The following is a 27,701-nucleotide window of genomic DNA, read 5'->3' as shown; positions in this document are numbered from 1 at the left end:
GCCAGCGCAGGGCAGCAGCAGCTGCCTTCCCCTTCAGTCAGTCAGCGGCAGTTGTCTTGCTGCTTCTCCTGATCACTTCAGACGTGGTTTCAGACTTGATTCTTCACATGGTTTTGCCATTATCTGAGCGAACAGCTCAGTCTCGTCTCCGCTGACTGTTGACGCAGCTCGCCCAGGAAGGGACACGCCGCAGAGCCAGCCCTCGCGGTCCTGGGTGGGTACCTCCCTGCTTCTGGTCCAGACTTCCTCGGTTGTGGTGGTCTTCTGCATCCCACCTCTAGGCACCAGGGAAGAAGTGCTATGCCCTTCGGACTCCTGGTTTTGGCTGCCTCTGGCCAAACAGTGCATGTGAGCACAAGCAGGAGTGATGGATGAGCATGTTCCTTCTCTTTGGAAGAACCGAGCAGGTTATTAGGAGGAAATTAAATGCCCGGCTATTGATATCATCTTGAGTTTAATTTACAGATTTCACGGAGAGATCCTGCACTAGGTGTCAGGAGCATTGCAAAAGCCTTCTCAGCCTCAGGCAATCCTTCAAGCAGTTGCAAGCTACAAATGTTCCCATGAAGTTGTTTCAACCAGAAAGAAATATTCTTCATCTTTACCCAAAACCGTACAAAGCCTAAAGAAAACACGTTTGCTAATCTGTGATGGTATTGCATATAACAACCCGGGAACCTTGACTTCACCGGGATGAATTTCTGCACACGTTTGTGTAAAGACGCGTTGCACTGCAGCAAGTGAGGCATCGCTTCGGAAAACACAAGCTCTATTTCCACATCTCTGCTCACTTCTTCCTGCTTGCTGGGGCACAGCCTTCCTTAAATATCTTTTTTCTCCTGTCCGTGTCTGTGAGAAGCTCACCAACTCATCTTGTGTGGGTTCATTGTACTTAGCCCTAATTTTACGCACCCGTTGTGAACATTGGTGTGTCCGCTAACCCCACTGTGTGTATTTGTTGCTCGCCTCCCTCATTGTTCACCCAACTTCTCTGGTTTTCTTCAGCATTATTACACAATTTACTGTGTTTGAGACATCTTTCATCCTTCCCGGAATAATACCCAGGTACATTCATCACACTCTTCTCAAATCACCTTTCTTGGTTTAGTCATTGCAAACTGAAGAACTTATCAGTTTTCCTTCTCTTAACCATCAAAGCTCTCATTATTTTACATTAACAACAGAACGTCTCTTTGAAATCCACCCTCTGTATAACAGAAATCCAAGCTGGAAGGTGTTTTCTTGAAGTAAATACTTTTTTTGCTTCATGCTTCCTTCTGCTGTGGTGTCTGGTGCGTCTTCCTTTACATTTGCATTCTTTAGTGCTAACTTGAGCTGCCAAGCAGTACTGAAAAACCTCAGAAAGGGGGGAAAAAGGTAACCTGCTTCAAAAGTGTACAAGAAATGTAAGTTAAAAAAAAAGTTTATAATGTCTGCTTTGAAGTACTGTTATTTTTCTAGCTTTCTCTGCAACTGTGAGGGCAGATAGTTCTTTTAAAAATAAAGTTTCCCAGCGCACCCCATGACTCCAGGACCTGGGTCTTCAATTTGATGTTGCACAATGATTTTGTGGCCTCTCGTGATCCTGTAACTGTAACAGCCAGCGTGGGCTGAGAGCCAAGACCTTGATGTGAGCAAGCCTTGGAGCGGAGAGCGCATCTCCCCCTGCTTAGGATCCAGCTCTTCCCATGCTGCAAACCTGGCCACTCGGCATGTTCGAATGCTGAAACTTCTCTTCAGTAGATGCTCTGTTGGCTCTTCATTTCATATAAGCTCAGTTTTCATGTACCCCTTGTCAGTTTATGGCTGTAGCAATAGCTTTACTTTTAATAATTTGCCTGTTTCAGAAAGAAAATTCTTTTATCGAATGGAAAGCATGAAGCAGTCCTCGTGTTGAGCGTAGGCGGGGGGTTAGGTTTCATTCTACCGTAAGCTGACCCCAGGGCAGAGAGATTCCTGCTTTCATGTTTTAGATCATGTGTAAAACCTGATGCTGGCTGGATCGTCCCGCTTAGGGCAAGAATATCTAGGGATCATGGGGAGAGATACGGAGTGAGACATTTGCAGAAGGGAATGAAATGTTTGGGATGCAGCCTTATGCTTTCTACAGCAGTGAACATCAATCACACCTTCTCAGAGAAGTGTGGCACTGAAAGTCTCCCCCCTCCTTTTTTTCTTCTTTCCCTGTTCCCCACTTCTGCTTCTTCTCCTTCCCTCTGATACGCTGTGGCAAGTGCAATTTCAGCTCAGAAAACTGACTTGTCCTTGAAACGGCAGAGCCTTCCCTGGTTTTATTTCTTTGGCCATTGACTAAACAACAGTTACTTTTGTTCTACCAGTGATTTATGACTGAACAGATTTGGAGTTTATATTTTTAGTTTTATAGGCAATTTTGATAATGTATATTTTGACCATAAATATTCTGTCAACGAACGTTTTGCCCAGTTGGAGAAGATTAAATAAACTGAAGAGATGCAAACATTGCATTCTTTGTGTAGCCTCAAGATTCTTTTCAAGTACCTGTGTAGGTAATCCTGAAATGTAGCAGCATTTTGAGCATCTCTTGGTAAATCATCTAGGAGGATGCCATCCAGAAGTAACCAACTTTTCCTAAGTGATCCAGTTCTCTACAAGGCTTGGAGTAAAATGCTATAGCATATAGTCAGTGCTTAGAAAGTATTGAATGTTTTCTACCAGGAACAGCATACTTATAGAAACCAACAACCAAACCTCTTTTGTTTGCACTGCTTTGTGTTATTTTGTTACTTGTTTATGGAGTCAGGAAACATTTCTTGAGAAAACAGAAGTTTTTACTGAAGAGTTCATTTTGCAAGTTTCAGAAAAAATAATAGTAGTTTTTTAAGAAAAACTAACCTCTTGATTCTTATTTGCCTTCCCTTTATCTAGCTTTAATTTGTGGTAATTCTGCAGACACAGCCTTTGAAGTGATCCTGGAAAGATAGATACATGCCACTGCTTGTACTGCTGCTGTCCCCTTCTGTTCAAAAGAAAATCATCTTCCCCTCCACTCCCAGTTTCCAGCTTTATTCAAGTAAATAGTAGTTAAGCATTCAAATGTTGTTTTTTTCCAGGAAAACAGTAAAGTGTTGGTCACCGGCAACTTGAAAACTTCAACTTGAAAGCCCCTGTAACTTAAAACTAATTACTTCTCCTTCCACAAGTATTTCCTTCCCACCCTCCTCCCCAACCACTTCAGAGCGCAACTGCTTCCTTGATAGATGGGGAAGCCTTTTTGGAGTCAGCTGGGACTGGGCATTGGGTGGGATCTGGGCTGTGCACGGAGGCTGGGACGTGGGTGCTGGGGTGTTCACCCCTTCTTCCAGCCCCCCCGGCCCCAGCTCTGCTCTCGGCAGCCCTCCTCATCCCAGAGTGCCTCCTCTCTGGGGTCTGAGCCCCGAGCCCCTTGCACGGCGGTGGCAGCGCGATGAATTTCCCGTGGGCACATGAACATTTTACTCCCTGTCCAATTTTCGTTTGACATAGACTGGTGTGACGGGTAGCTTCGCTTTAGGGTGGGTGGGGGAGTATGGCACACTTTGCATTCACCCAGGGATACCGAACTACGCTGATGGTGTTTCTGCTCTGAATTTCCTGGGAATAAAGCAGAAACAAAGGAATGAATTTGATGTTCCTAACTTAAATTACTTGGTAAAATCAAAGTGAAGCTTTGACAAAAGCCAGTATTAATTGTTATTTAAAGTCTGTTAGATAATTTTGCTAATTTTGTTGGAACACCTTTCTGGTGTGATGCGCAGTTTCATAGAACCACAGAATGGTTTGGGTTGGGAGGGACCTTTAACGCTCATCTAGTCCAGCCTCCCTGCCCTGGGCAGGGACATCTTTACTAGATCAGGTTGCTCAAAGCCCCGTCCAGCCTGACCTTGAACACTTTCAGGGATGGGGCATCCACAGCTTCTCTGGGCAACCTGTGCCAGTACCTCACCACCCTTATTGTAAAGAAATTCTTAGTATGTGTGCGTAAGTGTGCACATACCTGTGGTGTGATCTGGTAGAATAATCACAGCAGTGTTAGTTTATCTGTTCTGTAATTCTTCTCAGGGGCCTCATATGTCTGAATGCAAGAAAAACATAGTCGTTGTTGTAAGGTGTCTACAGCTTAAAGGTAAGAGGAGGTATGTAGTGGGCATAATGTTATTGTCATGTTTCTGTGTTTAAGAAAAAAGGCCCCAAAACTGTTTTTAGAGTTAGAAGGGGGGGGAAAAAAAAGGGGGTTTTGTAAAGATTCAATGCTTGAATTTTTTAATGCCTGCCTTTATTTTATTTTAGGTTGCTATCGACTGAGTTGCCAGAACATTGCCCTATAAAGCTTTGGAGGGCCACTTATTAATGGATTGCTGCAGCCTCTTAATTTCTCCATTGATCCTGTTCCCTGCATCGTGAGAACATTTTAGCCAGCACAGAACCTAGAAAAGTTACATGTAAGTCATGATTCAAATTCCTTTCTATTTAAAGAAAACAAGAAAAAAAAAGGTCTTGGAGAGGCAAGGTGGAGGCAGTAAACATCATACTTTAGAAAAATACTGTGAGAGTTGTAATTCAACAGCAAACATTAGGTGGTGAATAAATTGCTATTGAAGTAGTTACTTGCTTTTTTAACCTAAATGGTGATTGTCATTTTGAAAGCTTTTCTAAGCATTCTGCTACAACAGTAAACTGTAGCAAGAAGTACTTAAAATAGCTTCTCATCACCCCATCCTCCTCTTTATGCTTTGTTTTTCTCCACAACTGGATAAGCGTGCGTACGCTTACCTTGGTGTGCTGTGCCGAAGCTGCACATGCTCCGTGCGAGTTTGGAGGGCACCGTTTGCTCAGCAGGACTGCAGGCATCCCTGTATTTTTCCCATCATAAAACCCATCTACTTGTCCTTTGGGGTGTCCAGAACACTTCCCTCGGAGGAGCCCTGGCACTGCTTCCCCTTTCAGCCTGCTGCCCCGAAAGGCTTTTTAAGCATCCATAGTATCTTCATTGCGACTTCCAGCTCCTTCCAGGTGGAGTTAGCTGCTCCACCTGGCTATAGGAGGGTGGAGAAAGCCATGCACAGATCTACTAGGGACAAAGGGGACTGAGGGGGCTGCAGACCCCTTCCTGTCTCCTCAGTCAGTCTGGGTAGTACCTCCTGGTGCATGTTACATGCTTCAGTTTTTCCTCCCCAGACCGGGAGTGCCTGTGATGCCTTGCACACGTTTCCTCCCCCGTCGTGGCTAAATTGTAGAATCACAGATTAGTCTGGGTTGGAAGGGACCTTTAAAGGCCATCTAGTCCACCCTCCCTGCAATCAGCAGGGACATCTTCAACCAGATCAGGTTGCTCAGAGCCCCGTCCAACCCAACCTGGAATGTTTCCAGGGATTGGGGCATCTACCACCTCTCCGGGCAACCTGTGCCAGTGCATAGTATCAGCCTGGCATAGAATCGGTGGGCTATTCTATAGGGGAGAAATTGGTATGACCCCAGTGGTTCTAACCCGAATTCTGGCATGGGTCTGCAGGTGAAAGAAGCCTCTGGGCCATTAAAAGGATGGCGTGGATGTGGTGGTCTGTGCTGTCCAGAGGGTGGGACACCCCAGAGCTGCCAAGTTTGGAAAAAGGCTTGAGCACAGCTTTATTGCGTTGATTTTTAACATAAAACCAAATCTCGTCGTGGTTAGGAAGCTTTTATCTTTCAGATGGTGATATAGAGCAGCTTGGCAAAAGGCCGCCAGAGATAGTACAAAATTGTGGTTCACAGTGTGGCACTGTGCATGTTCCTGTCCTTGTTCGTTCACTGCAGTAATAAATTCATATGACACAGTTTAATGATTAATTGGGACAGGACAGCGAAGATGATCGCAGCACCTGGTGCTGATCAGTTTTTCTTGAAAGATTACTAACACCATTTTTGATCTTCGGAAATTATTTGTGATATTACTTCTAAAAAACAGGAGTATTTTGGAACTGGAGGGTTTACATTAGAAATATACCTTTATTTGAGTTGCTTTATTTGCTTATGTGACGCTAAAAGTACTAAAAACAAGAAAAGTCTACTGCAAAAGGAGGACAGGGTTTTTTAATGCATATGGAAATTCAGCTTTTAAAGAGAGGAGAAAATCTTTTCTGGTGTGATGAATATCAGCAAAAACAGTAGTGAAGTAGTAGGCAATGGAGAAGGGGTGAGTAGTAACAGAATTCTCTGTCGAAGAGGCCTTACAAGGTGTTGGTTTGATTTTGTTTTCCAAAAAAGGGAGAGCGTTGCCATTTCGTTGTGGGCTTGGCAATATATGGTGCAGTTATTAATCAAACGCCCGATAGCAGGAATCAATCTGACTACAGGAGAATTTTGGATCTGGCTTGAAACTTGTTTCTAGTGCTTATCTTAAGGGAAGAAAACTTGAAAATAGGAGTCGTAACAGCTAGGCAGGCAGAAACAACGCGTTGTTCATTAGTCCTACTTAGCACCATTCCCATGAAGTTTGAAAGCCTTATTCATAACTTTTTGCAGGCTTTTCTCATGATATTTGAAAAGTTTACCATTAGGCATCTTGCAAATTTACTATTAAAAACCCTTTTAGAGGAAAGTAACTTCAGAAATGGCATCCTTCTTAGGGGACTTGAAAAAGCAGCCAGAATCTGAATGGGCATAAAACCCTCTCCCATTCCAAGAAGGGCATAGGGAGTTTTGTCCTGCTGCTTCTTGTGCTGCAGATAATCAGTAGTCCCCCTTTGCATCAGTAAAACCACATCTGAGGACTTCATGAACTCAAGTACTAGTGTCGGGATATAGAGACTGTCATCAAATACATGCTTTCCTTTTTTTTTTTAATTTTTTTTTTTTTTAAATATAATTTACTGTGGTCATGTGCTGGAGTTATGCCAAACTTTTAAAACATGATGCGTGCTCTAACCTGTGGAAGAACACGTGTCACCTCGCAGGTTGTTGGCCAGGGTTGCACCCGATATGGATGCGGATCCGTACCGGCAGAGGTAGACGTGAGGGCAAGCTGCTGGTTGCTTAATTAATTTCTCAGTGTTTCCTGCTGTCTGGCCTTTTTTTGGTAACAAACTCTGCTCGTAACAATTACCTTGTTATAGCAATTCCCATAGAAAGAAGCAAACTTTCCCTTGTTAATTAGCCCTGTTGGAAAGAGCAGTTGCACAGGGTTGACCTAGCTGTACCAACCGTATTCTTCTTGTTTTTCCCAGGGTGCAGCGTATTTAGTAAACAAGTATACCTTCCCCCTCCTTCCATTTATTATTTAGTTTGTATAGTACTACTAGGATGCTGATTGATGGGATCTCCGTAAAAATAATACGTCTTGATGTTTGAATTCAAAGCAGAAGGTTTCTTCCTTCTTCTGACAGAGCAGATTGCAAAACCCTGTTAGAGTGCATGTGTCAAGAGAAAAAAAAAACATTTATCCAGGTCCCCGGGGGATTAATCATGGGCAGGTTAGGCTGTGTATGTTATAACGAGGGGGTACAGGAATTGGGGAGAAGCTGTGCTCTTTGCTGAGCAGCTCACGCTGAATATCTTTTTATATATTTATTAATATATTTTATACATTTATATATTTTATATAAATAGATTTTATATATTTATGTGTCTTTATATATTGAATATATTACATTTTTAGATATTGAATATATTTATATATACTTGTATATTCTGTATATTTATGTAGAATATATATTTATATACACACTGAATTCATTGTCCTGAATGGTCGCTAAAAGGCAACGTACGAACGGGGCTTTGCTTGGGTGCTGGGGACGTGGCCGTGCCTGGGCGCAGACACTGAGTAGGGCTGCTGGCATCCCAGCGGAGACGGGCGGCAATTCCTAGCGATTTCCATGCTCTGCTCATGTTTCTCACTTTGTTTTACCCCTGTGTGTTTTCCCTTAAAAGTGGCAAAAATAACATCCCAATCAGTGGCATTCTGTGTCTAATAAATTGCCCTAATTTGTACTGCCTGTGCAGTGCTGAGAATTCAGCAAGGGCCTTTAAGTGCTTTGTTCATAGGAGAAAAAAAAGCAACCCAAAACTCAGAAACCTCTGCACACAGATTTCATATTTGCTAGGTATGAGTTCTGCAGAATATTTCAAAATTTTTTGCAAAGAAGGTTTCTTGAAATCTGTCCTGCTACCATCTGTAGGCAGGTGTAAATAATGTCAAATTTTAAGATGCAGATTAAATGTCTGTCACCCGCCTACCACCACAGCCTGGGAAAAAAGTATCTTTTTATAAATCTGCACTGAAAGGTCAGGTAACTTGACTGGATTAAGAAGGAAATCAGATTTCTGAAGGTGAAGTCGTGTCCCTTTGAACACTGACTTACAAAACGCTCCTAACTCTCAGCACCGAACGTACTTCCCAAGTGCCACAGCCATAGCTGAGGTTTTATCCTACAGGATTTTGATGCAAGATGTGGCCATCTCTGGATTTCATGATTTTTCTGGTACATTTTCCTGAATGTAAAAAAAAAAACCGGGGTGCCAGTTTTATGGTGGAGAAGGCATTTTCTTACCCATTTTATGGTACGGGCATAGCAGGGCTCGGCACCTCGTGCAGCATCGCATGGAGCATCTCCTTCCCCGAGGAGCTTCACAGCCTCCCGCCGCATCCTGTCCTGGGCATTGCGCTCGCAACAGCCACCAAGCATTCTCCTGCGATCTAGGGGAAACCTTCTTTGCCGCTAATTAATCCGCTTACGCTGGCTGCCTCCCTGTTGAGAACACGTAAAGCCGTTGACCGCTGCCGGCATGGCATCGGTCCCGCGGCGGGATCGGGTGCCCCCCAGCACCCCCAGTGCCTCTGTGCCCGAGGCAGGCTGCACTCCCAGCCTGGGTGGCTGGGGACGGCTTTTGATACGTGTTTGCTGCAAATATATCTGTTGATTAAATGCATATTTTATTTATATACACGTGTGTGTATATATAAAAATAATATCTGTATTTATATATAGGTACATATTTTTAAAAACCAGTAAAATGCATATCTGGACGAGTATATTCAGCGTGGTCTGAAAAGCGCTGGCGTAGCTTCACGCGCGGCGGCTGCGCGCGCGCACGTGGGTGGGTGGTGAGCCTGTGTCCCTCTCTGGAAGTTTCTGACCAAGACCCCTGGTGCCGGAGGCATCCCCACGCGGGGACGCGCGCCGCCCGCGGGCCGTATGGCCGGGAGGAGCATCCTGCTGGTGTTTAGCTGATACGACGGAGAGGGGCGGTGGTGTTTGCTGCAGTATCGCGCGGGGTATGGCATCAAATTGTTCCGACACCTCTCCCTTTCACTGCCGTTGACCACGGGTTTGTTTGTTCATCACCCCAGCAGCGCGACGGGCCATGTGGGCGCACGGTGTCGTTGCCCTGTTTACTCGGCGTTTCCCATGTGGCCGCCGTGTTGTGGCGAGGACTTTTATTTTTCGCGGCGGCAGGTGACAGCCCTGCGTCACAGCGTGCCTCCGCCCGCAGCCGGCGGCGCGTCCCCTTGCCGGGGCAGGGGCGAGATGCCGGCCCCTCTCCGCAGGATGGCTTACCTGCCCGCGCGGGGCTTTGGTTTTGTTGTTTTGTTTTGTTTTAAAGAAAAGACCGAGAGATGGTGATGGCAAGATCAACTTTCTCTGTAACCCAAACCAGCGAAAAGTAAAATCCATCTCACCGCATCGGTTTTGTTTTCACTGCTGGTTCAACCTACCCTCTCCCTCCGGCAGAGCCCTGCACAGTCATTCGGTGCCCGGCCTGGGGGTGGTGTGGTTGTTAGCTCGGTGGCGTATGACCCATTTAATTTTCATAATGCTTAGGTCCCCGCGCTTCTGCAGCGATCAGCACGCGGGTCCTACGACCTAAATCCTTGCCAGAGAAGCCCGATTTCAGCGGCGGGCGCCGAGAGCGGCCGGCTCTGCGCCCGGCTTGCCGGCGGCTGCGGGAAGGCGATGGGCCGTTGGGTCTAGCGGGCAATTAATGAGCAACGGCAGGTAAAGGTACATTTTTCCAGAGCTGGCACTTTGTCTTAGATTATTTTCGTAAATACTGATCGCTGGCTTATGGGACGTGTTTCCTGTTACGATGTGCAAAGAGTTAAGAAGTGTGGTAGTGGATGCTTTTCTGGCTATTTGCATTTTCAGAGGCAGCAAGGTATTTAAAGACATGAGCTTGTTTACTCTCCCCATCTCCAGATGTGGCATCACCTGTACTCTTGCTGAGCCTGGTCTTAAAATGGACCTTTTTTCTTCATTTCTTTTTTACTCAGCTAATTGGGTTGGACTTCTGCAGGTTTTTGGATGATAATTAGGTTCATGCTTGTGTTGCTTTCCGTAAACGGAAAGAGTCGGGCATAGGACAGACGGGAGGGTAAACAAGCATCGTAGTAGACATGGGAGTTTTAGGTATAAAATTAAAGAGTAATTTGCAAAGCTACTTGAAGTTAAGTGGATTTTAAACACAGTGAAATCATCCTTGACAGCAATTTGTTTGAAGTTCTTCTACTATTATGAGTGTAAAGGGACTTTTTTTTTAATTACCAGTTTCTGGGTAGACTATTGAGCAGAATTTCTCACAGGTAAGTCAAGCATTAACTCCTTGTACCTGAGTAGTTTGGGCAGTGGGGGGAGAAACTGAGAATTACGGAGAGGCACCTTCTTCATTTCATCATTTGAAAATTGGTTCGTGGTCAGTTAACTTAGAGAAGCCTCTACCAGGTAACTGAGAGAAAATACTTAATTAAATGTGTGAAAATCCAGCAGGATCTCTGACAATAGATGCACACTGCATGCAAATAGCTGTCCTTGATGTTTAACCAGAATATAATGGCACTCTAAATACAAACTGGAAAAAAAGTAACAGCAATTAGCTAGTTTGCATCCCTTGTTAAGATGAGCCATGAGTTCTGGGGTTTTTGCATTTATATACTTTAGCTGTAGGTGTTGGAAGTGTGGGTGGCCATGAAGAAGTCGTGGTTACAATAAGATTTTCCATTTATTGCCCTTTGTGTACAACTAAAAATAAGATTCAAATGCTTCAGAATTTGTAGAGCCAGCATAGTCCTTCTCTTAGCTCTGATGACTGGCTTGCCTGCAGCTTCGGCTCTGTCTGGTGAGTCCCAGGCTTAAATGCTTGCAAATGGGTCTGTGTTGGAAGGAGAGGCAGGGTTTACTTGTGATGTGGTCTAGCTATGTTAATTCATCAACTTCGTATTTAAAAAAAAAAAGGAGTTAGGCTTAAGTGCATAAGTAAGAGGTGGTGATGAAAGAATTTTGGAAGCGGAATTGTTCTGCTCTGCAAAAAGCAGCTTTGGAGAGGACTGAAAGATCTTTAAAATCAGCCCTCTCAAACTTGACTGGTGTAACTTGAACTGTTGATCCAGAACGTCATCTTCTGGAGGGAAAAAAAAAAAAGAAAAATAAGAAAGAAACAAAAGGAAAACTATACAAATCTGCTGAACATCAGAAGCAAATTCTCAGGGTTAACTTTTGGCATGTAAAAACCTTTTGGTTTGGTTTTTAGGGTGCCGGTATTGAAATATGCTGTCTCTGTAGCTTTTCCAGGTAGTTGCAGGTTAGGAATCTGCTAATTTAGTTGCAATATCTTGAGCTACTAAATCTGTTCTGACCACATTAATTGATACAGATCAGCGTGTGGCCAAGAGAAACATTAAAGTGAGATGTTGTCAGCGTATGCAGGGAAATTCGTAACTTCATGGTGTAAGGTTTGGTGCTGTCCCAGCTTCACTCATTAAGTAGCCGTGGCATTTCCAGAGAACGAGTGTGCCTGTGCATGCAGGCTTCTTGGTTTGATGTCATTCTTGCGATGGATGAGTAGAGAGAGCATCTGTCCAGGAGCTGCAGAACCAAAGGTAGAGGCTGAAAACTTGCTTTCTGCTGCAAGGCAGCTTGAGCTTCACCGCTTTTTTGTCATTTTTGTGATTTTTCCAGGTTTTCCAGGATTGGAAGGGTAGCAGAGGTGTTGGTCTTGAGAATCAGGCTGCGTACGAGAGTAGGTTTTCGCTCTGAGCAATGCCGCGTGGTGCAGAGGATGTGGGGTGCTGGGGGCACTTAGAGGCACATGTGCTTGTTCCATGGGATAGCCATGCTGTCGGCTGTGAGTCTTTTATTATGCAATAGGAAATCTCTTTAAATTAGCTTGGTGTAACCCTCCCCCTCTTCTTAGGAGGGCTCGGTGCCTGTCGTTTCTGCCTTCCCTTTGCCTTTTTGCTGAAATGCGCGTTTCTGCTTTTACATCTGTGCGTGCCTGTTGGACTGTGCCCGTTGGACCAGCTCCTGCCTTGGTACAAAGTATGAAGAGCAAGACAGCTAATGCAGTAATCAAGGTTTTAAATATTTCAGGTGGAAATGAGCCAAACTTCATAGAATCATAGAATAGTCTGGGTTGGAAGGGACCTTTAAAGGCCATCTAGTCTACCCCCCCTGCAGTGAGCAGGGACATCTTCAACTAGACCAGGTTGCTCAAAGCCCCATCCAACCTGACCTGGATGGGGCATCTACCACCTCTCTGGGCAACCTGTGCCAGTGGTTCGCCACCCACATTGTGAAAAATTCCTTCCTTAGATCTAGTTTAAATCTACCCTCTTTCAGTTCAAAATCATTACGCCTTGTCCTATCGCAACAGGCCCTGCTAAAGGGTTTGTCCCCATCTTTCAGCAATAATTAGTTTCCACAGCCATGGTTGCTGCAGGGAATTACGTATTATAACATCTGTTGTAATCGCCTGCATGTCCCAGTCCTGTAGGTGACCAGATGCTGACAAGCAGCATAAGGGTTTGTTGTCATTTTTTCTGTGGAATTTTCCCTTTTTGGTACAGATGTAGAGGTGGGTTTTTTCTCGGCACATACCCTCCCCCCCTTCTTTCTACTGCTGTGCCCCATGCAGATGAGTTCAGACCTGATGGCTTTGAAGATAACGGCAGGAGAGAGTGCGTCATGCGGCAGTGGCACTCACACGCCGCTCAATGCCGCCACACTTTCCAGCTGGATGAGACACGCTGGTCTTTTCCAGGGGTATCACCATACAGGCTATTTATAGAGGTTGCACATAGGACGTGTTGTGCAACTATCAGTACCCGCTGCCGGGCTCTTCATTTTTTCCCTTGTATGGTGATGAGGGTTTTAAGGCGTTTACCTTTCTCTTGAAGAGGTAGATGGATCTCTCTTTGATTCCTTTAACCACCTGCAGAGCCGCTCAGTGGAGTCTGCGGAGCTGCGTACGCAGCCCTGCACGTGGCCACTCAGCCAGGGTTAGTGCAAGTGACCAAAGCCATGCGGTTGAGATTCTCAGCTGAAGAGCTCTAACAACCTGTTGGGTTGCATAGCAGAAGATCTGCTACCTCGGGAAACCCCCAGCTTGGTGGTTTTTTTTTTTTAACTTTCCCACAGCAAACAAACTGCATTTTTACATTTGTCATAAACTCTTTCTATGGCTCTCCATTTCTGGAGTTCTTTAAACAGCCACCTCGGCTGTCGCTGCTCCCCGTGATGTACGGGAGGTCCTGTCAGCTGGCAGCAGCAGATCCCGGTCAGCCGGCGACCCCGTCCCACACCCCGGGGGGGGACTGAGGGATGCTGAGGGATGTGGTGCAGCCTCGTGATGGGAGCAGAGCTGGACATAGCAGTTGGCTGCTGGCTTACGCCTGTTGCTTGCTGGAGGGACAGCTGGCAGGTTGCAGGCTCCTTATTGCATTGCTCAAATAATGCAAAAACGTTAGCAATGGAGATTTGCTGTAAGGGCGTATTTTAAGCGTGTCTCTGCTCTGCCAGCTTCACTTTTAATGCACTCAGTTAAGGAATGCTTTGGAGGTTGCTGCTAATGGATGAATCTTCCGGAAAATTGGAATTTTCAAATAAGATTGACACTTTGGAGTGAGAAATATAAATCTAATGAGAGTATTTCAGCAGAGGTTTGTAATTAGGAATGAATGGAGGGAATTTGTACGCGCAGTCTGCAGAAGGGCACAATGGAAGGTGAAATTGCACCCTCTGCGCTGAATGAGGGATGAAAGCCAATGTATCAGTGTCATGGCACGACAGTGTAGAGTATAAATGATACTGTCACTGAGTGCTGCAGAAGGTATCAAGGGAATTCCACTCCAGTAAATTACATTACTTAGACAGACCTGAAGGCATTGTGTCTGAATGATTGGAGGGAAAAAAGGTTGTCAGCACAAAGCAGAAGATATTATAGAACAACTGGCTGCAGGGTTGGAAAGCCATGTTTTTCTGATGTTTACCATGCAAAGCTCCTCAGATGTTTTTTAAATTTTTTTTGGTTGAATTACAAATGTATTGATGAAGCAATAGTATTTTTGAGATAGTGTTTGGAGCAGATACCAGCCTGCAGCAAAAGGTTGAGCAAGCACAGCTCCCATTTCTGCAGTAGAAATTGGAACTCCTTCAGGCTTGGGGAAAAATATAGTCGTGTGTTCCCAGCTCAAGCAGTGATCTTTATGCATTGCTTCATTTGGCTGAGGAATTGCTTTTTGGGCTGGATTTTGGTTATGGGGTAATTCTAGCATAGGTTTGTGAGGAGGGTGTTATTGCTGTCACTAGCAGTGTCTGGGGCCAGCCCTAGTGGTGAGCAGCAGCAGATCACGGGACGTAAACTTTATGGTCTCATTTAGAGACACTCAGACAGTATGGCGAGGTCCGTGATGCAGGCAGGTAGGACCGTGATGTCATTCTCAGTGCAACAAAAATCCAGAGACTTCGTCCCTTTCAGCATGCGTGTGCTGGCACGTCATACGTACGTGTTCCTCACCCCGTTTTCCTCATGGCCTACCCAAACCCACTGCTAACACCGCCTTGCTTCCCCCAGCGCAGTGATGGCCTTAAGTGGAATAGTTATGTCTCACCTTTTTTATCCTCTGTAGCGACCTATTACATCCACCCTCACAGGCACAGTACCTCGGGGATGAGGCTTAACTGCCTCTCTGTCTCTAACCTTACACGCAGACAACACCTGGAAGCTCCTGTCATTTCCCAGTTCACTCGTGGGTGGGACAGCCGAGCTCCCACAGTTCTCCCAAACTGCCGTTCGATGATAAACCGGCTTCTCCCCAAAGATGCTACGTCTTGTTCCCGCGACACATAATAAGCCCTGCCTGCCTTGGGGCTTCTTGTAAAACTTCAGCGGACTTTTTACTGCTTAAAAACATATTTCCACTTGCCTACTCATGAAAAGCATCACTGAAAGCGCACGCTGTAAATAATGGTAAGGGAGCGGGCTTCATTTCTCCTCTCCAAAACTTGATCCTCAGCAAAGCCCACACATAGCAAGAGGATGGACATGCAGCACAGTTAAATGAGCAGTCCTTAGCGTAGGCTTCTTTACCTGGAAATGCCATTTCAAGTTGTGGGGGCATTAACCAGGAAATATGGCCAAACTGAAGGGTACTGACTCTGGGAAGGTTGCGGTTCAAATGCTTCCATGGAAGTGACCCTTTCCTCCTCAGGATGCAGGATTCAGTCGTTACAGACCATAGCTGGAAACTGTAGCATCAAACCTACAGGCAGTGTGAGAAAGCAGTGAGGCATCCATGGAAGGGAAGATGCCCTATGTGGGATGGGATTCAATAGTAGAGCAATTTATTAGTGGATCCCAATCATAGCCAAAGATGAGTGGGAGGAAGCAAAGGGTAATTTGTATCTATACTTCCCACACTAGAACAGGTCTGTAGTAGCCCAGGGTGTGGGCTGTGTCTGGATAAAAAGGGGAGTTAAGTAAGAGATGTAAAGTTTGTCCTTAGACCATCATTGCCATGGGAAACTACTATGCATGCTTAAGCACCCGTTTGTAGTGTTACTAAAAATCTGCCATCACTCACTTCTCCTGTGGTATTTTCTGTCAAAAGATGGCATTTTGACACCTTTTTTTTTTTGTTTGGTTGGTTTTTTGCATGTTGGGAAAGCAAATGCTTCTTATATTCAGTGTCACTCCTGCGGTCGTGATCGAGCCACGTTTTCCAAATGTGGCTCTTTGTAGTCATCCATCAATCCACAAAAGACCCATTTGTTCTCGCTGCCCTACCTAACCATAGGATACCATTTTTTTCTTCCCACGCTGGTCCTGCGGCACAAACGCCTATAACCAGCACCTGTGAAGCCACCAGGGTCGCTCATGGGAGCGATGGATGCACGACTGGACTTTAAATGCTGCAAAGTACCATGATTGCAAGAGTGGGGGAGAGCGGGAGAAGGAATGACCAAACTCTATGCCTTAGGGAAGACTGAGAGACTAACCGGTATTGCTTTAACTGAGAGATATTGAACCTGCTCAGTCAGATCTGTATCCCCTGGCAAATGTATTTTGTTGTGTAAATGGCTCCCTGCTGTCCCAGAAGAATATTGCTATCTCTCCCTGCCTTGTACAATGGAGTTCTAAATAATCAATCTTTGTGCAGAAAAGTTGTGGTTCAGTAAGACCAGCTTGCTAATGTGTCAATGGTTTAATCTTAATTCTCACTGTTAGAAAAGTTGTGGTTCAGTAAGACCAGCTTGCTAATGTGTCAATGGTTTAATCTTAATTCTCACTGTTAGTGCTTTTGATAACATGGGGCTATAAAGTTTGACATAGCAGAAACTTCTCTATAAACTCTGATTTGCTTGCCAAAAAGTCAGCCCATTACTGTTAATTCCCCTCTTATCATTAGTGTTATTAAACTGACGATTGATGTGTAAAAACTGCCATTTGCATGAAGTTCCCAAAACTGCAGTAAAAGAGACTTTTGTTCTGACTTGGTAAAGAGAGGGAAAAAAAAGCAAAATAACGCTAGTTCTAGCAGCAGAGATGTTCATATAAAGACATGTTCTGAACAATAAGATCGTTTATCCATGTATGACATAAATACATCGGAATTTAAATAATGAGAGATCTTGTGAAATGCAGCAAAATGCACACCACTGGCATTGTGAAGTTTCCCTTCTCTAAAGCCCTATTCTCAGAGAAAAGCAGCTTTACTTTTGCTTTGAAAATCCATTATCATAAGCCATTTTTTTTAAACACTTGTCTTAGTGCAATATTAAAGCAATTTTATACCCTAAGAGCAGCTCTTTCATAAGGTAAAGTGCCGTCTTGTGTGTGTGTGTGTATGTAATTGCGGTTTCTCACAATCCTAATTTCCCCAAAATTAAGAAAAGCACTCACCTTTTTAAGCTTTCCTTTCCCTAATTATTTTTTGTTCCCCCTGTTTTTCTACCCCACAAGATCCTTTTTTAAAAATCCCTTCTTAGGAGGAAAAAAAAAAGGCACAGAACACTTTCTGGATTCATTGCAAAGCACTGCTTGAAGGAAACATTTTAAGAGTTAGGTTAAAAAGTTTCTGCCTCTTTGAAACTGCATGGGTGACATTGCTATTTTGGGAGGCAGTGCCATCTGCTTGTTCAACCAAAAAGCGTGGAAGATGTTCCTAGTTCTAGCACAGACTTTTGGGTTGATTCTGCATAAAATTCCCAACCGACCTTCACTTGCACTTGACCCCACTATAAGCTGGGGCCGCTCACCTCTTCCACCTTCACAGCTCCCAGGGGAAAGGTGTGTTCAGCTTGTGGTCCACAATGAGTAAGACATGGCTGTTCACAACAGGCACAGTCCATCATGACGTATGAGATCCATAATTCCTCCCCATGGGTGTTCATGTCACAAGAGCTGTAACAAGGTGAAGAAGAGAGCAACGTAGCTCCCAACACCAGACATGCCGCAGGTGGCTGCTACCTGCAGGTGAAAAAGAGGGTGTTTGGGGGAGGTTTGGTTGGAGGGGTTGGGTTTTTGTTTGCTTTTGAGTAAGAAAGAGGGAGAACAAGTTGTCTGGGGTTTTGCTTGCTTTTGTGGGGAAAAAAAAGGAGGACAAGGTTTCCTGGAGCACAGATTAACCATCTACCAGCTAGTGCAGATGTAAGGGGAGCAGGAGCTAGAGAGGACAGTAAGACTAGTTGGCAGGACTTGCAGGGAGTGCAGATGGGTTGAAGGAAGAGGTTGACACAAGTAGGAGCAAAGTGGAGTCTGTGTAGGTATGTACTGCAAGACCTTGGAAACAGCACAGGGGAACATGGAAATGTGCAAAGATGTTACTGTAGTCCTCCGTGGGTGATGAAGATGTTTCTCTGGGGTAGGAGATATTTAAGTCTGTGTTGTATTGTTGGAGTATTTGCAAATACATATGTATCATCGTTACAATATCTTCCTGACGGGCAAAGTGTTTCATCTGATCTCTGTTGACAGAAAAGATTGCCTACTGATAATTGCTTTGCTTAAGTGTCTGATAATATGCCAGAAATGAGAGCATTCTTTGTTAGGTCATCTTTAATTATGCATGTACCACCTGTCAGCTTTAAATCTGGAGATTAGTTTTCTCATTGGATTTCGGGTACGGAAAAGAAGAGAGCCTTCAACAAGAGGACTAGGCTGTTGCAGTGTGCCTGTGGGGGAGTTTCACAAGCAGTCTCCTCATCTTCCCTAGTCATGGATACTGCTGTTGGCACATGCGGAAATACTTGAAATATTGCCTAAGCTAGCTGCTCTAGCGATGGTTTTCGCAGGAAGAGGATTTCAACCCATCTGTTGGGTTTCCTAGTTTTACTTTTTCCCCATTTCAAAGGGAGAGGGAGCACCGAGGTGGGAGAGGACACGCAGCATGTCGTGGCTCCTTTGGCAGTGCTGGGAGGAAATCTTCCCCGAAAGCCTTGTGAGGGGGTTATTCACTTACCACCGATTAAAGTGGTCAGGCCGATGAAGACGTGCCAGTGTAATAGGAAATTAAGGGCGCAAAGTCTGAAAAGCGGTGAGGATGGGTGCTTTGTGGAAAACATCAACAGGGGGAGATGGTAAAGGTCTCCGAGGATATTAAATAACGGGATTGCTATTACCAGGCCTACTTAGGATATTAAAAATTACTTTGGAGGGAAAATTTATCTTTGTACAGTGCAGGGAGGCAGTAATTGTTTGGGAATAGTTGAAGGGATTTCAGTTCATGGGAGAATACTAGCTGTTTATTTGGTACAGTAATAGATTTTAGGCATCTCCTGGGTTTTCTGGTCTCCTTCACTCCAAGGCCAGTCTGGAAAGCAGGGAAAGGACAGTTGGTTGTCCTATGAAATGCACCATTTGTACCAGAAAATAAGAACGGTCTTTGTTAAGCTTCTCACCTGCTTTTGGCAGAAGAGAACATCGCGCGCCATCAAATGTTGGTTCTGCGCTTCTTGCCTATGTATCCAAGTGGCCCGCGCTTCCCTCTCTCTGGGATTTTGGTTTTCCAGCTTCTGTCATCACTGCCTCAGCCTCCTGGAAAGAATTCCTCAGTTACACTGGTTAGCTGATACTGATCGTTTTTCCTGGTAATAGCTTCAGCCAGTGCTATTTCTGAAAATCTGGGATTTGGAACAGTAGGTCAATTTGTAAAACAACGAGAACGAGAGAGGAGGGACAGATGGCTCTGGATGCAAGAGCATGTTTCTGTTCATCTCCCATTTGGCTTCTGCTGATGCTTCATCATTGCGCGAGCGTGAGGCTGTCGTTTTGCATTGGTCAAGCGGTAGTTGATCCTTTGCTGCAAAGATGGGCCTATGGCACTTGTCAACGTCCCCGTGCCGCTCCCGAGGGGCTCCAGGGCAGGCTCCCTCTGCAGAAGCTGCCGGTGCGTTTACACACGAGGATGTGGAAAGGCTTGGGAGACAAGTGGGTTTTCTGCTCAGAAATCTGGCGGTGTTTTTCCTGACCTTTTCTCCCAGCGACTGCACTGGATGAACCTTGCCTGGTTATTCCTTTGCTTGGGATAAAGTTGCCGGGCTCACCTTTCTTTGTTATTCCTGTGTAAATGATGACAACTTCTCTATCCTTTGTTGTGCTGTGGGATTTTGCTCCACTCTTAGTCACAATCTGATTGACTGATTCAGACTTGCTTGCTTCTCTCTCTCTGGATAGTGGTTCCAGTAGCATCACCTGGGCGTAGCTGAACTTCACAGAGCTGAAATGGAATAGTGTGAGCGTGTGCCACAACCTTTTTTACTTGCTCATAATTCATTCAGCCTTTTTTTCCATTCTCCTGTTGCATGCTAAAGGGCTCTCCAGTCTAGCAGTGGTCCCTGGAAGACGCCTCTTTCGTACAGGCTCCTTCGTTAAATACGAGAGCGTATGCATCTCATTGTCTCTGTGCTCCTGCAGAGTTGTGCGGCACCGCTGGGCACTGCAGGAGATGTCCCATTCACCAGCCTGAGGGACAACCATACTTGAGTGAATGGAGTACTTTGGTTTTGTCTCTGCAAAACTCAGTGAATACATGCAATTTAAGGATATCTTTAAGGATTAAGGAAATATTTACTTAAAACCAGACTTGAAATAAAGAAGCAAAATTGCCAAAAATAAAAAAGAAAACAGCACGCCCTAGCAAGGATTTTGCTGAGCTTGCAAGATGTGGCTTACATAGTCCCCAGGTCTGGCCAGTCCTGGGGGCTCTTTCTTGCCTTTTATTTTACAGATGATTACTTAAGCTACCCAGAGCAGTTTTTCTGGAAAGCCTTCCTGTTCTCGAACCTGGGATGGCATCGGCTCCCTTGTCCTCTCTTAGGACTGCCTGCCCCTTTTCTCTCCTGGACTCTTCACTGCCTTGGTCGCAGGAGGGGCTTCAGCTACCTTCTCCATTTCTCCCAGGGACACTTGTTTAACGTTTCTCTTGTAACCTGAGGTGTGTTTCTGGTTTTAGGCTTCACGCTTTTTCTCTCTCATTTCACTCTTTTAAAAACACTACAGTAAAACTTTTCATGTGTCAGATTTAGTATCTGTTATAGCAGAGACTTCATACGGGATTCATACTTTTCCTGCCATAGCAGTGCAATGGTGCTTGATGGTGAAGCTGATGAAATTCAGACCGATGTGTTTACATTGAGATATCCAACTGTATACACTGCTAATTTTGAGAGGAAGGGGAAAACTTCTTGGGATAATGAGTTTTGCCATATTTATAGACACAACCTCTTGCTGAAGCATGTTTTTCCTGACTCCCAGTCAGCTGGTGACAGCCAGTATTACGAGAGCTCATTGTGAGCCTCATGCTCTGTGTGTGCTTATGTATATACAGTGCAGACAGGACGAAGCCACGGAGAGATAATGAAGGCAGCGACGTTAAACCCCGTAGCAGTGCTCAGTAGTGAAGCATTTGAACAACCAGCGTGGGCCAAATTCCAGCTCCTCTCTTGGCCACAAGGATCAGGACAATCGCCTTGTTCTTTAACTGATTTTACCAACCTGGACGTGTAGCCAAGAAGCCAAGGTGATCATCTCTCCCTTACCTACAGCCCTGGCAGTGGCAGCACGAGCTCCTAAATCAGATGCTTTGCCTGTAACCCCACGGCCCGCCGGCAAATGGGGATAATGCCGTACCTCCCTGTGAGGCATAGAGGCAAAGTGGGGTGTGGGTCGCGTAAGTACCACAGGCGGCTTTTGCAGTCTTTCCGCTGCACGTCGGTTGGCAACGCAGTACTGTCGATTGACGGTAAACACGCGCAACCTTCTCGAAAAGTTCAAGTGGGCCATCAGAGCAAGGCCAGTGGTTGCTTTTACACTTTGCTTGCTGAGTGTTTGTGGAGGGGTTTCAAGGAAACCTCTCGGTAGCAGGAAGCTGCTGCTGCAGGCATTCGATGAACAAGCTGCAGTGTCGTCTTCCGCGCCCGGTGCCTCCTTCCCCAGGCTGCTCAATAAATATGTGAGCGTGGCCGTTACCAGCCAGGCGCCCTTTCCTTCGCCTGCGCTAATGTGCTGGTATTTTATGTCTCATGGGGTGAGGATGGAAAGCGGTGATAGGAAGACTTTTTTCCCTTCCCTTGCATGGGATTGATGACCACAGCTTAACAGCATTCCAAGAAAAAGACATTTGATCCAAGGTGGCCAGAGCCTCCCCTGAGATGCTGTATAAGGACATTCGTCCTGATAATAACTTGCCTTTGCCTTTGTCAGAGCAGTCGTTCCTATTTCAAATCCTGCGGTAGCTCGCTGCAATTCGTGTGCACGCATATATATAAAAGTACCTCTTTGATTTCCCTCCAGGCTGCCTCCCCCCACCTCCCACAGAGGCCCAAGGGCTGCACGGGATGCCCGTGCCGCCAGCAGCTCCATCGCGAGGGGGTTCCTCCGACGGCACCCGCTTGGTGCCCTTCGGTGGCCCTTCAGCCATGGCGGGGGGCTGCTCTGCTCTGCGGGAGTGCCGGCGAGCTTTCCGCACACCGCAAGCTGGAATTCCCTCTGGGTTTCTGCAATGAATATTGCAGAGACCTCGCCGAGCAGCGGAGAGAGTCGTGCTTTTACGTGCAAGGGCTTGCCAGTTTGAATCATGTCTGTCGTGTTACGGAGGGGAATATTGCTCTTACTAGCAAGTCTCATTTGCAAGGGGTCCCAGGCTTCAGTCTCATCTCATCTGTCACCGAGAGAAGGAATCTACTCTGACAACTTCTGCAAATGCTGGTTTCACTTTTGTTTTTTGTTTCCCAGCTCTGTCCTTTGTTTCTGAAATGCTATTTGCGTACTGCAGAATTTTTTTGGTGTGCAAATCAATTAGTTTTAATTTCTTTCTCAGCTACCTGATTTTTATCCCATTGCTTCACCGGCATCCTGTTGTTAATTCGCATGATACATGATAACGCGACGTGATATCCCTCCCTAGTTAGCAAAATGTTAGAATAGCTGTTGGCAGCTTCTGGAAGAGTAATTAGCAAGTAGGAATTATTCAAAGATGTGCACACTAGCCTAAGTAGGCATTTTCCAGCTGTCTGCAAGTTCAAAAACTAGGAGGGACTTTTCAGGCTCTAACACAAGATTAATTACTTGCTACTAGAAAAGAACATTCAAAAAAATGTGTAGTGTGCAATCATGGCTACTGTGTTTTGTTCCTTAATTTGGAAGTGGACTTCTTTGTCGCAAAGAACAGGATTTTTACAGTATTTGGTAGTCATTTTCCTGAGGAGGCAAGCTTTTTTCGTTTCAAGGGGATGTCCAGCTCAAACTCAAAATTGAGTAAGCCGCCTAAGAAAGTGCTTAGGGCTTTGCATACATCGGTCCTCGCGCCGCTGGGCATAGCGCTGCCTTGCATGGGGATGGCGGGACGCAGGCGCCTTTGTGCTGGCTGCCTGAGCCAGGATCCCCAGCTCCGTACGCATCCTGGCATAGCCCAGGATGTCGCCATTTCCTTTCTCTCTTTCTGATGTGCAGGAGTTTCTGTCCACGATGCTTTCGTTAAAAAGCCCTTTGCACCACTGTGCCTCTTGCGTTGCATGAAGAAGGCCATGTAAATCAAACATAGCCGCACAGCTGTGCTAAAAGCCGCCTTTTTATCCACGGGCAGCTATTGTCAGCCAGCTTTTATTTCTCCTCTTCCCTATTGTGTTGCTCCTCCAGGATCAGCCTGAGAGTGGCTGGATTTTTGGTTGCTCCCTGCCGTAAGGTAGTTGGTCTCTGAGAGTGTGATGGAGAGAGGGGGCAGGCGGAGGGGAAGCGTACGGCTGGTGCATTCGGACTGCTTGACAGTTTTATTTTAAGCTCAGGCTCTTCTTGCCACCTCCGTAGCCTCTTCTGCTCTCTGCCTTTCGCTTGACATCTCTTGTGCCTAATTCTCTAATCAGCTGGATTATCGTCTCTTGGCACCGTGTCCTCACCCACTCTCCAGCCTCTCACCAGCGATTACCTCTCCCCTCTCATCTCTTCGCCGCTCTGACACTTCTCCCTGTTTGCTTCTCTGAGCGCCTGCGACTTTGCCTCCCCTCGCCTCCCGATGAAAAAGCACCATCCCACCTCCCAGTGGGGGAACGGACGATTTCCAGGAACCATTTTTGTCGGTGTTGTCTCCATTCCCACTGCTCTTTCAAGCTCCTTGGCAGTCGTTCCCCTCTGTTCTGGGCAGCGCAGCCTCGCTCTGCCGCCTGCCCGCTCTTCTCTGCTCCCTCCCAGTATCCTTACGTACTCGCTGTAGTATGCAATGGCTTTATCTCCAGCTTCTTCAGTTTCTTTCTGCTCACTGTTAGACGCTGGAAAACAGCCACTCTTTCCCACAACTCGTTCCCCTGTTCTCACCTCTGCCCCTTGCCCCCCTGGAGGCAGTGGGGCCAGGACTGGGCTCCTGCTCCCTTAACTACAGACCCTTCTCCCTTGAAATTTCCCCAGCCATCCCTCTTCTGCCTTTCCTTCTGCACAACTCTTGATCCGTAAGCCCCCAGCCTCTTCAGCCTCCTCTCTCTCCGAGGTAAGCCTGGTCCTTTCCCTTCTTTTATCCTGGACCCTTCTGCTCATCCATAATAATGCAATTTTTAGCATCCTTGTGGAGGTTGCTCCTGGCTCTTCCCTATCCCTTCAACTTTTCACCATTGCCTCTGGATTACTCCCATTTCAGAGCTTTTTTCACACATCTCTCTCCTTTATTATTACTAAAAACATTTGCACAAACATCCTTTTCAGGATTTTAATTTCTCCTCTTGCTTACACTCCCCTTGGAAAAGTTCTTGCCACATGCAGCAGAGAAGAATGCATGTGTGCGTATCTACTTAGGTGAGAAATGCATGGAATAATGACTACAAATAATACTGAGCCATCTAATTTTTACAGAGATAAAGGAGCGTTTCCTCCTTGATATTCTGGGTAGCTCTATTGATAGGACTGGCCCAAGGACCTTTTTAGTAGAGATCATGTCATTTTTTAATGTTTGGAAAGCTCTTGCCAGGCAACATGGGCTATTCCAGAAATATGCAATGACACTAATGCATATTTTCTAAGAGATACTAATTAAACATTGTGCATATGTGTGCACATGTATATACACACACACGTACATGTATATACATATATAACTATATGCACATGCACACACATGTCTGTCTTTAAGACACTATATGAGCATAGTATGCTGTAATGGAAAAGCATCATGTCTTTCATAGCAGAGTAGTAACTGTCCTGTATTTCATCAAGCAACAAGTATTTCTGAAAACATTTTAACATTCCTTTGGACATATAACCAAACTGTGTCTTACTAGGACTTAAATTCTTGAAGTAATGGCATGAATCTGTAGATACACTTACCTGATCTTGACTTCCAATAAATATAAATTAACTGAGCCTATTTCTACAAGACTTGAATTGTGCTAATGGTAAAATCTTCATTTAGTCTGACAGTGGAAGATTGTCTCTTCCTTCCATGAAGCGCTGTCACTATGTGGTCAAGTTTGTCTAAAAAGACTGGATTTGGCCCGGCATAACAATATTTGCATTCTTCTGACAGTCCAAGAAATACAGTACATTGATTTAGTTAGAAGATTTATAGAGTGATCTTTTATTATTATTATGGTTTTTTTATTGCAGCCTGCAATATAGGTTAGGTACAGTTAGGGTAGGCAGAAGTTGAGGGGGAAGAAGTAAGAAAAAAGTATATTTGCTTTTACTTTGTGGACTGTTTTCTTTTACGTGAACACAGAGAGGCAAACTCTCTGGCAAGCAGTGGAGTTTGCCATCTAGGCTGGTCCCCTTTTTTGGGGCAAAAATTGCTGTCGGAGGTTGCAAGCCCTGGGAAGTATTGTTTCCTAACACGCTATTTGCATTATATATTTTAGTTAATAATTAGTGATGCTTTTAGATTAGTTTCGTTTGAAATACTAATCAAATCAATGAGCTTTATAGATTCTCCTCTTTATACCTAAGCATCTCGGTCTCCAATGAAGCAAAAGTTTTATTTTATCCCAGATTGTTTATACTGTATAATTATTAATCTGTAGTTTAATCTTCTCGTCTTCATGCTTTTATGGCTTGATCCCGCTTGCTGCAGGGGATCTCAAATCGCATTAAAAGGCATGGATTAAAGGCACTCAACACCTTACCAAGTAAGTGCTGGAACGTGCCAGCTGAGTCCTGTTGCTTGTAGACCTCCCAATGCTTCTCACTCTACGTGTGCACCAGAAGTAGGGCTGCCTGCCTTGTATCTTGTCATTTCCCTCTACAAAGCCTTACTTTGAACCACAGTAGGTTTGCCAGACTTCATGTGCACAGGGTCACAGTTTTCTTGCTGTGATGTTTTCTCAGCCTGTAGTTGGAAAACCACCACCAAAGTGTTTCAGCTGAGGGGCCAAGTAAATAGGAAAATAAAGCTTGACATTCTGTGCTGATTTTGCAATGTTCAGCATTTTTTTAAGCTCTTCTAAAGCTCTGGTGCCTCCCATGCTGTGGAGCAAAGACATGAGATCTCAGCTAGAGAGTGGATTTGGGGCCACAAGTGCGGTCATTTCTGTTGCTATTCCCATGGAAATCCAGCAGCCAGAAACTTCGGAAAAGCAAGCCCCGGGGCAGCTGATGGCTTCTGCTTAATGCTGCCTCAGAAATCTGGTTTCTGACAAGCCAGGGGGGCCTGCAGAGCCATGCTCTGCTCGCTCCATCGGTATTTTGCGCGGCATTGCGGGCTGCTCGGTTGCCGTTTTGCGGAGCGGTGATGGTCAGCCGGCCCCACTTGGGAAGCAGAAATCTCATGGCTCCCACTCTGCCCCTGACCTGCGTGGCCTCGAGGGTCAGGTTACACAACGGCACCTTCAGCTTGTTTAAGGTAAGGAAATTATGCACAGAAGCTGTTAAAAGAATATAAGGTGGTCAAGTCAAGCGAGAAATGTTATAACATCGCTTGCTCAGCCTTCAATTGGATCCTGTGTGCATGCAAATTTGACAGTCTTTTTAATTGCATGTCTCCAAGATCTATGGAGAATATAGCTTCTCAATTCACATCAGAAAAAGCATGCTGACTTTTTTCTTCTCAGAAAAGAAGCATTTGCTTGTACATCAAATATTTCTTAAAGGTTGTCCAGACTCTAGGTATAGGCTACATTTCATCAGCTGGGCAAAGCTTCCATAGGTCACAGCTGCCTGAAACACAGCCCTGAGCAAACCTGCCATGGTCCTGAAGGTAGTGTGGCAACAGCAGTTGCCACTGTGGGGACAAAGTCCTCACTGATCTGTTTTGTGTTGCCCTCAGATGTGGTACAGTCAGGTGTCCTGGAGCATCTATCCCTTGTGAAAGGAGAGGGAAGGCAGAAGGTAGCGGCAGGTTGCAGTCACCACGCTGCTGAGGATGGAGAACGGCTTGGGATTTTGTGGCTCTCCAAGCTATGGTCTGCAGAGATTGTGGGGAAGGTCTGGTTTTGGTGGCCTCTCTTTCTCCACAGATAGTACATTCCCCTTGATGACAAATTGGGGGGCTGTAAGCTGACCATAGAGGGAGAGAATTGCATCAGTGAATACTCAACTGTGTAAACCAGCCTTATGGTGCTTTCAGTGTATGGAAGTCTAAACCATTAGGGTTGTACAAGGACTACATTGTTTGACTTTTTAGTTCTTAGCATTACAGGAGGGGCATTGGAGAGAGTGGCACATGAGCAGGAACCCAGAACGGTTTCAGTGGGAGTGGTTGTCTGGAAAATAAAGGTTTACAACTTGTTGTGTGCGAAAATGAAGCAAGAAGGGAAGCAGTTTGTCAAATGCTATTATTTGTGGACAGTCTTAAATAACATGAATCACGGGGCCTCAAATCCTATATGGTGACCTTGTGCAAGCAGAATACATCACCTACCAGGAGATTATAAATTCATGCATGCAGTGTACTCAGAATTGAAAAAGATGTTTTCCAAAGTTAGAACCTGTTGTGTTTGCATTACATTACATTTAACGTAAAAAGG

Source organism: Phaethon aethereus (genome assembly GCF_964289735.1).
Source record: "Phaethon aethereus genome assembly, chromosome: 3".
NCBI classification, from domain to species: Eukaryota; Metazoa; Chordata; class Aves; order Phaethontiformes; family Phaethontidae; genus Phaethon; species Phaethon aethereus.
This window is presented reverse-complemented; position numbering follows the sequence as displayed.